General features: G+C 40.5%; 1 pseudogene; it reads left to right on the top strand.

Moving 5' to 3' along the window:
* Positions 1 to 5,668: 5,668 nt before the first annotated feature.
* Positions 5,669 to 10,000, top strand: part of LOC138013565 (uncharacterized) — a 22,520-nt pseudogene continuing 18,188 nt past the window's right edge.

The following is a 10,000-nucleotide window of genomic DNA, read 5'->3' as shown; positions in this document are numbered from 1 at the left end:
CTGCGCCGTGATGCATTAATTGAGGAGTCGATGCTTGATATGACTGGGATGCAGAATCGTTTAACAGCGATTGCGTTCGCGGTCCGGGTGACGGAAATGAAGCCGCAGCAGACGAGTTCTAAGCACTGCTTTGGTTGTGTGCGGGAATATCTCCCGGCGCTAGTTCCGATCAAAAGGACTGTATCTTTCTGTTTTGAAATTGCGTTTTTATTTCACTCAATTACACTTTCAAAGCCTACTACACTCGTTCTTTCGTCATTCAATCTGGCCTAAAAGCGTTTACATCAATAGGTTTATGCAACATCGAAATACAATAACAGTACGGTTACCAAAGGGTTTTCTGTTACCCTTATCCCATGCTGTCATAATGCAACCACTAAAGCTTATACTCAGGTTTCAATAACATGTGTTTGTTATCTATCATTCACTAAATACATGTCACACTTTGACTTGTGTTGCGTTACAACGATTATTATCAGACACATAAATATAGCCAGAGTCGAGGGTAACGATGTTGCAACAGACGACTGCTGCTTAGTTTTTGTCGAAATTGGTGTACCTGAATTTGTTCTTGCATTCGTTTCAATGCTGAGGGATGAGGAGGGCATGGGTAGGACGAAATACTAATATCTATAGTATTTCTTTGGTATTTTGCACCTTGCTTTCGTCTTGGTGCTCTCGTGTTCACGTTAATAGCCGCAGCTGACGAAAGTCCACCCTTGATGTTTTGCCCCTTGTACCAATTCGCAAATTCTTCAAGAGCACCTTCTTTTCGGTTACGGCAATAGTGTGCGAGCAAATATGTTTAGGTTTAAAATTCCTGCATGTACATGTTGCATTAAAGTTTTGATAAATCTGCACACAGTGTGGGACATTCCCCGTTTCGGAAATCATAAAAAATGTCTTTATTTTGCCATCCTTTGATGGTGCTAGGAAGATAGAGTTTGGTTGGGAAATTATTTTACCTGCTTTCTTCCACATAAACTCAGCGATATGGAGATCTAGACTTCCATGCGGAAGCGATAATTGAACGGACGTAAGTAGCGGAGTTTTCGTTGAGTAGAGGCTGGCTTGGTGGGAATTACCGGCGTAGAAGTCATCAATGGATAGAGCGTACATCTTCTGGACGTAATCCTTCCTTTGGCTTCTGTTCATGGCCCACCACTCTTCTGCAGACAATTGAAATCTTTTGAATTGCTCGCACAGTTCGTATCTTTCCGACGCTCCAAAAAGGGCTAATATGACCTCTGCCTCTTGGTCGTCTTCGATCATTTCTTTAACGGCTTTGGCAAATGCCGTTTCGCCTAATTAGCTCTTTGCCGTGCGTTTTATGTCTAAGTCTACCATTCGTGTTTTCGCTGTCATTTGTGCAATATTTATCCGGACGAAAACCTAAACCCGCCTTCGTTCGCACATCTGCTATCATACAATTTTTCATTAAGGAAGCCCTTTCCTTCATTCAGTCGTGAAACCTCGACTGTCCGTCTTTTCTCCCTTACCTTTCTGCCCAAGGCTGCTTTAATGACAGAAGAATTGCGTTGAAGTCGTCTGAAGTAGTCGCAACTAGAAGACCTGGTAGGTACGTCCGCCCTTCTTAATTCCCTAATATTTCTGACAGATATTGTCTAAAGTCAGTTACGAGCAGCTGACTTAATTTTGACCTGACGTTGCCTTCGATGTGACGGAAACAGCGACTTGAAGATGTAATGCCTTTGTGAAACAGGTGGACAGTGCCTCGCTAAGATTATGTTTGCCATCCGTTCCAAAAGCTACCAGATCTTGTAGCGCCGGCACAAGGCTCTTAAGTTTGTCAAAACACTGTAGGTAAGTTTCCTTGTATTTTTTGTGATGGATAAAAATAAGCCCTATGAAAACAAAGCACAGTACTGTAGGTGAAAAAAGAAATTAGCGACACATTTAAAAGAACTTCATCTTCTGAAAAACTGACCTACAGATTGTTTTAAATATTTTAGAGATTATTTCTAACATTATCTGGTAACGCTGAATGAGAAGATTTCACCGTCCCGTTTTTCAAAAAAGACAATATATCTTGATTTTAAGGCTCAAAGAAATGCCTTATATCATTGCGATGGTGACGTTATTTTGAAGGAAAATGGGATGTGAGAAATCAATGATGGCTACTTAATGCCCTGGCCAAATTCTGTCTTGATATGCATACCCTAACTGTATCTAAAAACAGAATATGTTTATTTGTTTGAAAAAATGGAGAAACTATTTCGAGCCTCCTTAAATCCCGCATCCTGCCACTACTGTTTTTTGCTCAATCCCCCGCCCCGCCACGTTCTGAATATTTATCTCAATACCGCCTTGTCAGGGTTGTAGTTACCCGGATAACGTTCTTAATGCGTGATTTGATTGTCTGTATCCCAAGAGATTTTTGCACCGAAAAAAAAAGGTGCCTGTTTTAATCTTCGAGTGATCTTCGGGAGTTTGGATTCACGGTTATTCGGCAATCCTTGGATAATCTTCGGAGTACATTCAAATTAATCGGAAAATATTCAGAACATCTTCGACAGTTCGATTGTTTGTCGGGAATGTTCGGGTGACTTCGGTAGCTCTCGGATCATCTTCGGATTATATTCGGAGTTCGGACAATCTTCAATCGCTTTGAATTGACAAAAAACAGGCTCTTTAAAATTCCGGCGGAATTCCGGATTCCGGATTTTCCAGCTTACCTAAAAACAACATTGTTTAGCAGTAATTTTCGTGAGCGTTGGTCGGTTGTTGCAGTGGCGCAAGGTTGTCGACGTGTAGGAGAGCAACGTGGGAGTTGGAAAACGAAAGCCTTAGGGCAAAAGTGAAAAGAAGTGGTAACACTTCTAAGTGCCATTAGCGGGAGCTGCCGGAAAGAATGACAAAACCCCCTTGTCAGTGGCGGCGAATGAGGAAGAAAATAAGCAAGAAATAGAGAAAACTCGAAGAAAGTGACGCGGGTAAAGTGATGTAAAGTGTGAAAGGTAAAATTGATTGCCAGAGGAGAAGGAGGTGCCGAGGTGGGAAAGAACTTGTCGTGGATTTTGCTTCTGGTTTGGGAAAGGTGTAAAGAAACTACTACATTTAGTATTATCGTTGGAAAGGAATAGATAATTATTTAACTAAGGATAGTTTTATGTACCCTAATTAGACTGTAATAATAAGCAAGTTTAGGGTTTATTTTCCCCCGTAATATTAGGATCTTCTATTATATATTTATCTCTCTCTCTCTCTCTCTCTTTGATTAAAATCATTAGTTTATACTTGTTTTGCATATCGTTTTGCTAGGGCAATCTGCCGCTGGGTGGCCTTCAGATATACTGTTTTGCTAGTAATCTCCTTTCGTTGGTGTCGATTACCTTTGTGCAATCGTTTGACCTGTGGGTCGTGTTATCGCAGTAAACACATGTTCGTGGTTTCGGTTCCATATGTCTTCTGTTGAACATTTTCTCTCTTCTGCTGAGGGGTTTCTCTTCGCTTGTAGCACCATCGAGAACAAGATTTCTTCGTGCCCATATTCGTAAGGCTTTGCATAGCTTGATAAAGTCCCACTTTTCCCCATTCTTGATCATTCTTCGTCGTCTCTCACCAAGTCGCCTCTGATGGCTGATAGTTTATCCAATACTATCGCGACATACTCATCTACTTGTTTAAGCCTTCCACTATGGCGTACCATCGGGGCCAAAATTCAAAATTGAGATTTGGCATTGTACTTTCAGTATTCTTTCTTATTTTGCGTTTGGACATTCAAGTTTTCATTCGCTATGAATCTTTTTCCAATTCAATATTGTCTTTTTCGCAATTTTGATTTCCTCCACAATCCTTTTCGCGTTATCCACAGCGCTAACGATGACTTTGAATCCCTCCAGGTGTCGCTCGATACGCTCTACATTTCGAGTACCTACTATGCTTTGTGTTCTTCCGGCCGTAAGTTCTTGTTGAGTTAGCTTTGTTTGCAACGTTTTAGATGAAGCATCCATTTTGTTCTCACTCTTTGTTCTCACTCCTAAGCCCAAGATCAGAGATTCCTTTGCTCCAAATGTCGCTCTGTCCCGTCGGAGGTGTCAGGTTTCGGAAATCGCTCCGTGTAGTTTCCTAATTTACTCACACAAATAGTTTGATAAAATATTTTTTTTAAATGTTGGTCACTTACTCCCAGCACACAGATCTCTCCCCTTTTCTTTCTAGGGCGTTGGTTACACAGATAAAAGACATTTTGTATCGCAGCCCTTATAAGGACTAGCTCGTCACGCTAAAAACGATTACATGCGAACAACAAATACCGCTAGCGTTACTATGGCAACTGCAAATCTCCGACAAGAACGTCACTCGTGGGGAAGACCTGAGACAGCAATGACCAGAAACAGGTTGCTGACCAGCGGTTTTCGTTAAAACAATGGAGGTACTCAGTCTCGCGGGCTCAGAAAACCTGTTTGTGGCCATAAATCACGATATGGTCAGCCATCTTGTGAAAAACATCATTCATCCAAGCAGACGCCGGAAACGATAATTTTTAACCGGTGAAATTTCATCCGGCTTTCGCGTCGCTGATTGGCTGTGACCAAAAACAAAACTATTTTTCATCACTGCATCAATGATGCCGGCACTTAAAATTGCCAAGCTCTGGACCTCGCCAAAATGTCACAAAAAAAAAAAAGCCATCAAACTGTCACTCATGACGCAAACAGCACATGAAAAACGCGATAAAATCAAGTTTACTTGTAATTTGGCGCCCATCTTGTTGAGAAGGCTAAGAAGCCGATGGATCCTTCCTTCAAGGCAATATGCGAGTTTCAGTGCTCTTTATATGCCATTAAGAGCGATGACTCCAGATACAAGTAATTATTTTGGTCAGCAAGAAGTCTTTGAGTCAACCAACGTTCGGTCCGTCTATGCTGTCTGATCTGACGCTCGTATTCCAACAACGCTAGCTGGATATTGAAGTTATGAAGTCTGTAAATACAGTGCAGATTGTACACATTTGCCATTCTAGCCTGCATGCAAGTTAAAAGCAATAAAAGTCCAACAAAAGCGAAAGCCGCATCTTGTCTTTAATATAGCGTGATATCGTGACACACTTCTAGCGGGAGTAGGAAAGTTTTCTTTTGTACACATTGATGCGTGTATGACAGGAATGCAAATTGCGTGCGACCCTAAACATAACAAAATAAATTTTACCGGAAACAGATATTTGTCTGAAATTTTGTCACAACAAAAACAATTTTGTCCACTAGTGCGACTCTCAGTACTCAAAATCTCAGAATCTCAGCACTTATATGATAAAGCTTGTTACGTCGTAAAGTAACTTATCAGTGACATTCTCTTATTAGCTGCTTACGGTGTTAAAAGAGCAAGCACAAAACAACAAGAAAAACTTGATAAAATAAATTGAAATAAGAACGACGAATATTCTTTTTCCCCTGACTAACTGAGCTTTTCTACATATTACATCACAGTGATATTGGAATATGGACCACTGAAACAAGATCTGCCTTTAAACATGATTGGGTGAAGGCCAGCAACAACATGCTGAGCCTCTAAATACATTGACTCGTTTGGTTGTTCTCGTGAGAGGAAGCGCTAGGTACTTCACTTGCAAAAAGTACGTAAAAGTGACAAAACGATTTTTTTTTTCAAATTGCAGGTAATAAAAATATTTGATGTGATATATGTATAAACGTTCTGCTGTGTTCATAGTTTTAAGAATGCGTTAGAAATACAACCCAATGTGAACTTTATGCCCCTAAAAACATACGTAGAAGATAATTTGGCAAATGACCCACCCACGCGGTTTAAGTATCACTTATCCAAGCTGAAACAGACAAAGCGTTATTGTTGGGAGTATTGAAATGAAAATGGCTGCTCAAAACAGTTGCCCTTCCTTTGCATCGATTATTTCTGTTTTATCGATTGCGTTTTATTGCGGAGGTTTTTTAAGAGTTGAATTAGAGTTGAACAAGCAAAGGAAGAGAATAGACGCTCTGGAAACCGACACCCAGGTTAGGCCACCTCCTAAAGGTCCAGACATCACAAAAATCTCAAAGAATTTTCCGGGTAAGTTTCATCTTGTTGTAAAGCTGGCCTTACTGACATCGAAACATGGAAACACAAGGTAGAAGATGGGGATTGCAATAACTTGCATATTTATTTGGTAATCAACTTTCCGAAATTAGTATTGATATTTCACCTCCATGTTACGGAGCGTCAAATGAAATCGTTTCATTGTCAGAAAGTAAATGCGCGCCCCAAGAAATTTGTGGCTACCGACTACCCCTGAGTATCTCCAACTCACTATTGATGAACACATCTTTTAATTAAATCCCTAGTTGATCAGAGCATAGTTAATCGAGGGACTGGTTATGAAATCTTAGAACCTTCAAAAGCGAGAACAATGTTGTCGCAATCGATGTTGAATTGACCGTGACCCTGCACAATCTTTTGTTTTCGCTTCGCACGGGTTTGCAAATTAGTTGCGCATAATTTAATCGAAGGATTTGATTGATTATCTTCTTGAAAAAAAGGTGTGTTTTGTGCAGGGTCAAGGCGAAAAATACGGACAAAAACATGAAACAAAGGAACTTGTCGAGTTTCATAACCATCTCCATGCATTAACTATGATCAGAGAGGATCTAAAATTATAGCTGGTCAGGTATTTCAGAAACAAAAGGCGACGTGATTTTTGCCTTGGGTGCTCGATTGTTGCCGTTTGCATTTCGATTGCGAGGCTGGCCGCGAACTTTACATTTATTTTGTACACCAATTATGATGATAAGCTGGGAATACTATAACAACGCAAAAGGCGAACGCGGGGAAAGTCCTCAACAGCAGGATTTCAGTTGTCGAAAAGAGTTCAAGGTTTTTGATCTTTTGCCTTTTATTAGCACCAAATAAATTGTTTATTAACGTCCTGTCTAGTACTGGGGAGATGTTTGAAGATATAGGTCAGATCAAGGAGAGCCAATTTTATGACATAAATTTGACAAAGAAATACACGATGTAACTGACAAATTGTTAAATGGATAATTAAAAAAAATAAGTTTCCCTTGAAGAAATTGAGACCCTCTTTATTTGCATTGTAAAGTGAGTTAACGGAGCAAGACTTTCATATGCGTGCGCAGGTTTTTTCGCGTTTGTTTTAAGTTCTCGCTTGCTGTAAGATTTCTTAGCTGCAATGCGTTTTTTTGCTTTATCATGTCGCTGTTTCTTTTTAGAATTTCTGGGCAATAACATCCGCCGGAATAGGCGCCACATTTATTCAACCAAGAACGAAACGGAAAACAAACAAACACCAGGTGGGAGATTGAAAACTGATCAACTGTTATTACTGAAACTTTGTCAAACAAACATCGACCAATGTTTGACAGGTCTCCCAGGCCCTCCCGGTCCACCTGGCCTAAGAGGAGAAAAAGGCGTTCGAGGACGAAGGGGACTGAAAGGACGAACCGGAAACAAAGGAGATAATGGCATCATGGGATCACCAGGAAAAAGTGGAAAGCAAGGAATCATGGGACCGTCTGGGCCCAAGGGAGAAAATGGACAGAAAGGACAGAAAGGCGACACGGGAACCGCAGGCATGCCGGGAGCAAAAGGAGAGCCTGGTGAATCAATTGCAGCTCCCGCTACAACTATTTCGCCGGCAAAGCTAACAGTTAATGAAGGGAAGACAGCCTCTTTCCAGTGTTCAGTCAGCGGCAATCCAAAGCCTGCAATAAAATGGAGTAAACTGAAAGGGCAGTCAGAAATAAGTTTGTCAGAAGTCTCAGAAGGAAAGTTGCTTTTGCGAAACGTCGCTGGAATACACTCGGGTGCATACAAGTGTTCAGCATCAAACATCTTGGGACAAGCACAAACAGTGGCACAGCTTGTAGTTAACGGTAAATTTATCTTTGTTAGCCTTTTTTATTTTTTAACAGGTGAAATAGAACTACTCAGAATGTTAAAACGAGGCAATCAAACCGGCTGTATAAGAATAAGATTTATTCAGGCTTGATTCTGTAACAAGCAAAATTCTTCCATTTCAACACAAAAGATATTGAGACTATCCTTGTTTAGTGTTGGTAGCATTAAGTAATCAAAGCAAAACCCTTTTAGTATTTTATTAATGAAAGTAAATAGCTCTTGCAATCGGTCGCTGACCTTAAGTACGACCGTCTTAGTGTTGTCTCAACTAAATGAGAACCTAACAGTTTGCACAAAAAAAGATTATTCGCCACTCATCAGAACATGTAGAGCAACCATTAAGTCAAATTACGTGTCATTTTGTTGAAATTCGGTTTTATTCTTTATCTATGCGTCACATTAGTGTCTGCGCGAATGATTCTGTGATAAGCTACTCTGCGGTAACCTTATCAGCACAAATTACACTTCTTTAATTTGATTGCTTTTTTGGTCCTATTTCTCGAAAAAGTTTTCTCTTCATCCTAGAGTAGTTGGTAACGGACATTGCTACATAGTACTTTTTTGAGAACATGACCAACATCAATAACTAGTTTCTTAACTCTCTCGTTTCAGTTCATCCTCGGATTTCACTCAATCCGGGACCTCGTCATGCTATTCAAGGAAGGACCTTCACTCTACCAACCTGTCACGTGACTGGATTCCCTGCACCAGTTGTGTCGTGGAGAAAATCATCCGGACAGTTACCCCAGGGAAGAGTGAAGTACATCAACAACGCACTGCAAATTTTACAAGTTCGCAAAAATGACTCGGACTTTTATTTCTGTTCTGCATCAAATCTCCTAGGAAGAGCTGAAAAGAAAACTATGTTGGTCGTGGTCTCGCTTCCTCAATTTACGATCAAACCTCCTTCGAAGATTGTAATGATATTAGGCTGTGGTACTAGTGCGAGGTTAAATTGCAGCGCTACTGGAGATCCACGACCAACCATCAGCTGGAGGAAACAAGGAGGTCAGTTGCCAGTTGGACGAAGCCAGCAAATCAATGGCACGTTAACTATCACAAATCTTCAAATGAGTGACGCGGGGAATTACTTTTGTACCGCTACAAGTCCTGGAGTATTTGATATTGAAACGGTTGCCACTTTGGAAGTTCGGAAAGGTGAGCCAGTTCAGTAATAAGTGCCACCTTGCTGGAAGAGCGGCTTATTTGTTGATCATAATGTAGTAGAAAAGTAAATAGAAATCGTGTTTCTCGTGTGCTTTGGCATTGAGTTACGTAAGGACCTGGTTTTCTTGAGGAAGCTAGAGAAGTGTTAAGAGAAGCAGAGAGCAAAGGGATGTGCTTCCCTTACGTCTTAGGTGTTCTTTTTTTGGTGGTCTTCAAGAGTTAAGTCAAACGAAGTCCATTTACTAGACCCACTTCACTCCTGTCCGGCTTTATTTTGAACTTTAAAAATGCGAACTTGAAATGAAAAAAATGCCAATCATTTACCTTCTGTCTTGTTGTGGAGAATGAAAAGGTACATTATTAAAATAATAATAATAATTATTGTTATACTACATCTGGATGCCAGATATGAATTTAAACCACAAGCTAGGCGGTGCAACCGTAACTAGCCTTGTCCGTGGATACCATAGAACTAAATAAAACTAATAAAATTATGTCTATCAAATAGCTTCTGTAGGATCTTGTATAGTCTTATTATCACTCGATACATTTTGTCCTTCTTTTTCATTGGCCGAGATTCCACCACGTGACCTGCAAATAACTGCCTACAAATAAGTGTTTTGCTGAAAATAATATTTTGCTCATGCGCAATTGAAATCATGCTCTTGCGAGAAAATGGCAGATCGGTTCCCCGAGCTGTCAGAGAATGATTCGACATCTTTAGTTGATCGACAGAACAGTGAGAATACTAAGAAAGGAACAAAAGTTGCACTCAATGTATTGCGAGAGTATCTTAAGGAACGAAAGGTAGACGACGCGAAGGACAAGTTGGCGAATGCATCTTTACGCTGAAGCCAGAAAAAAGAATGGCGAGCTTTACACCAAAGCTTCACTTGTCGGGATACACCTTGAAAACTGTGAGATTCTTCAGCTTTGTTGA

The sequence above is a fragment of the Montipora capricornis genome, chromosome 8 (genome assembly GCF_036669925.1).
Source record: "Montipora capricornis isolate CH-2021 chromosome 8, ASM3666992v2, whole genome shotgun sequence".
NCBI classification, from domain to species: Eukaryota; Metazoa; Cnidaria; class Anthozoa; order Scleractinia; family Acroporidae; genus Montipora; species Montipora capricornis.
The sequence above is the reverse complement of the archived record's forward strand: the minus strand, read 5'-3'. Positions and strand labels throughout refer to the sequence as shown.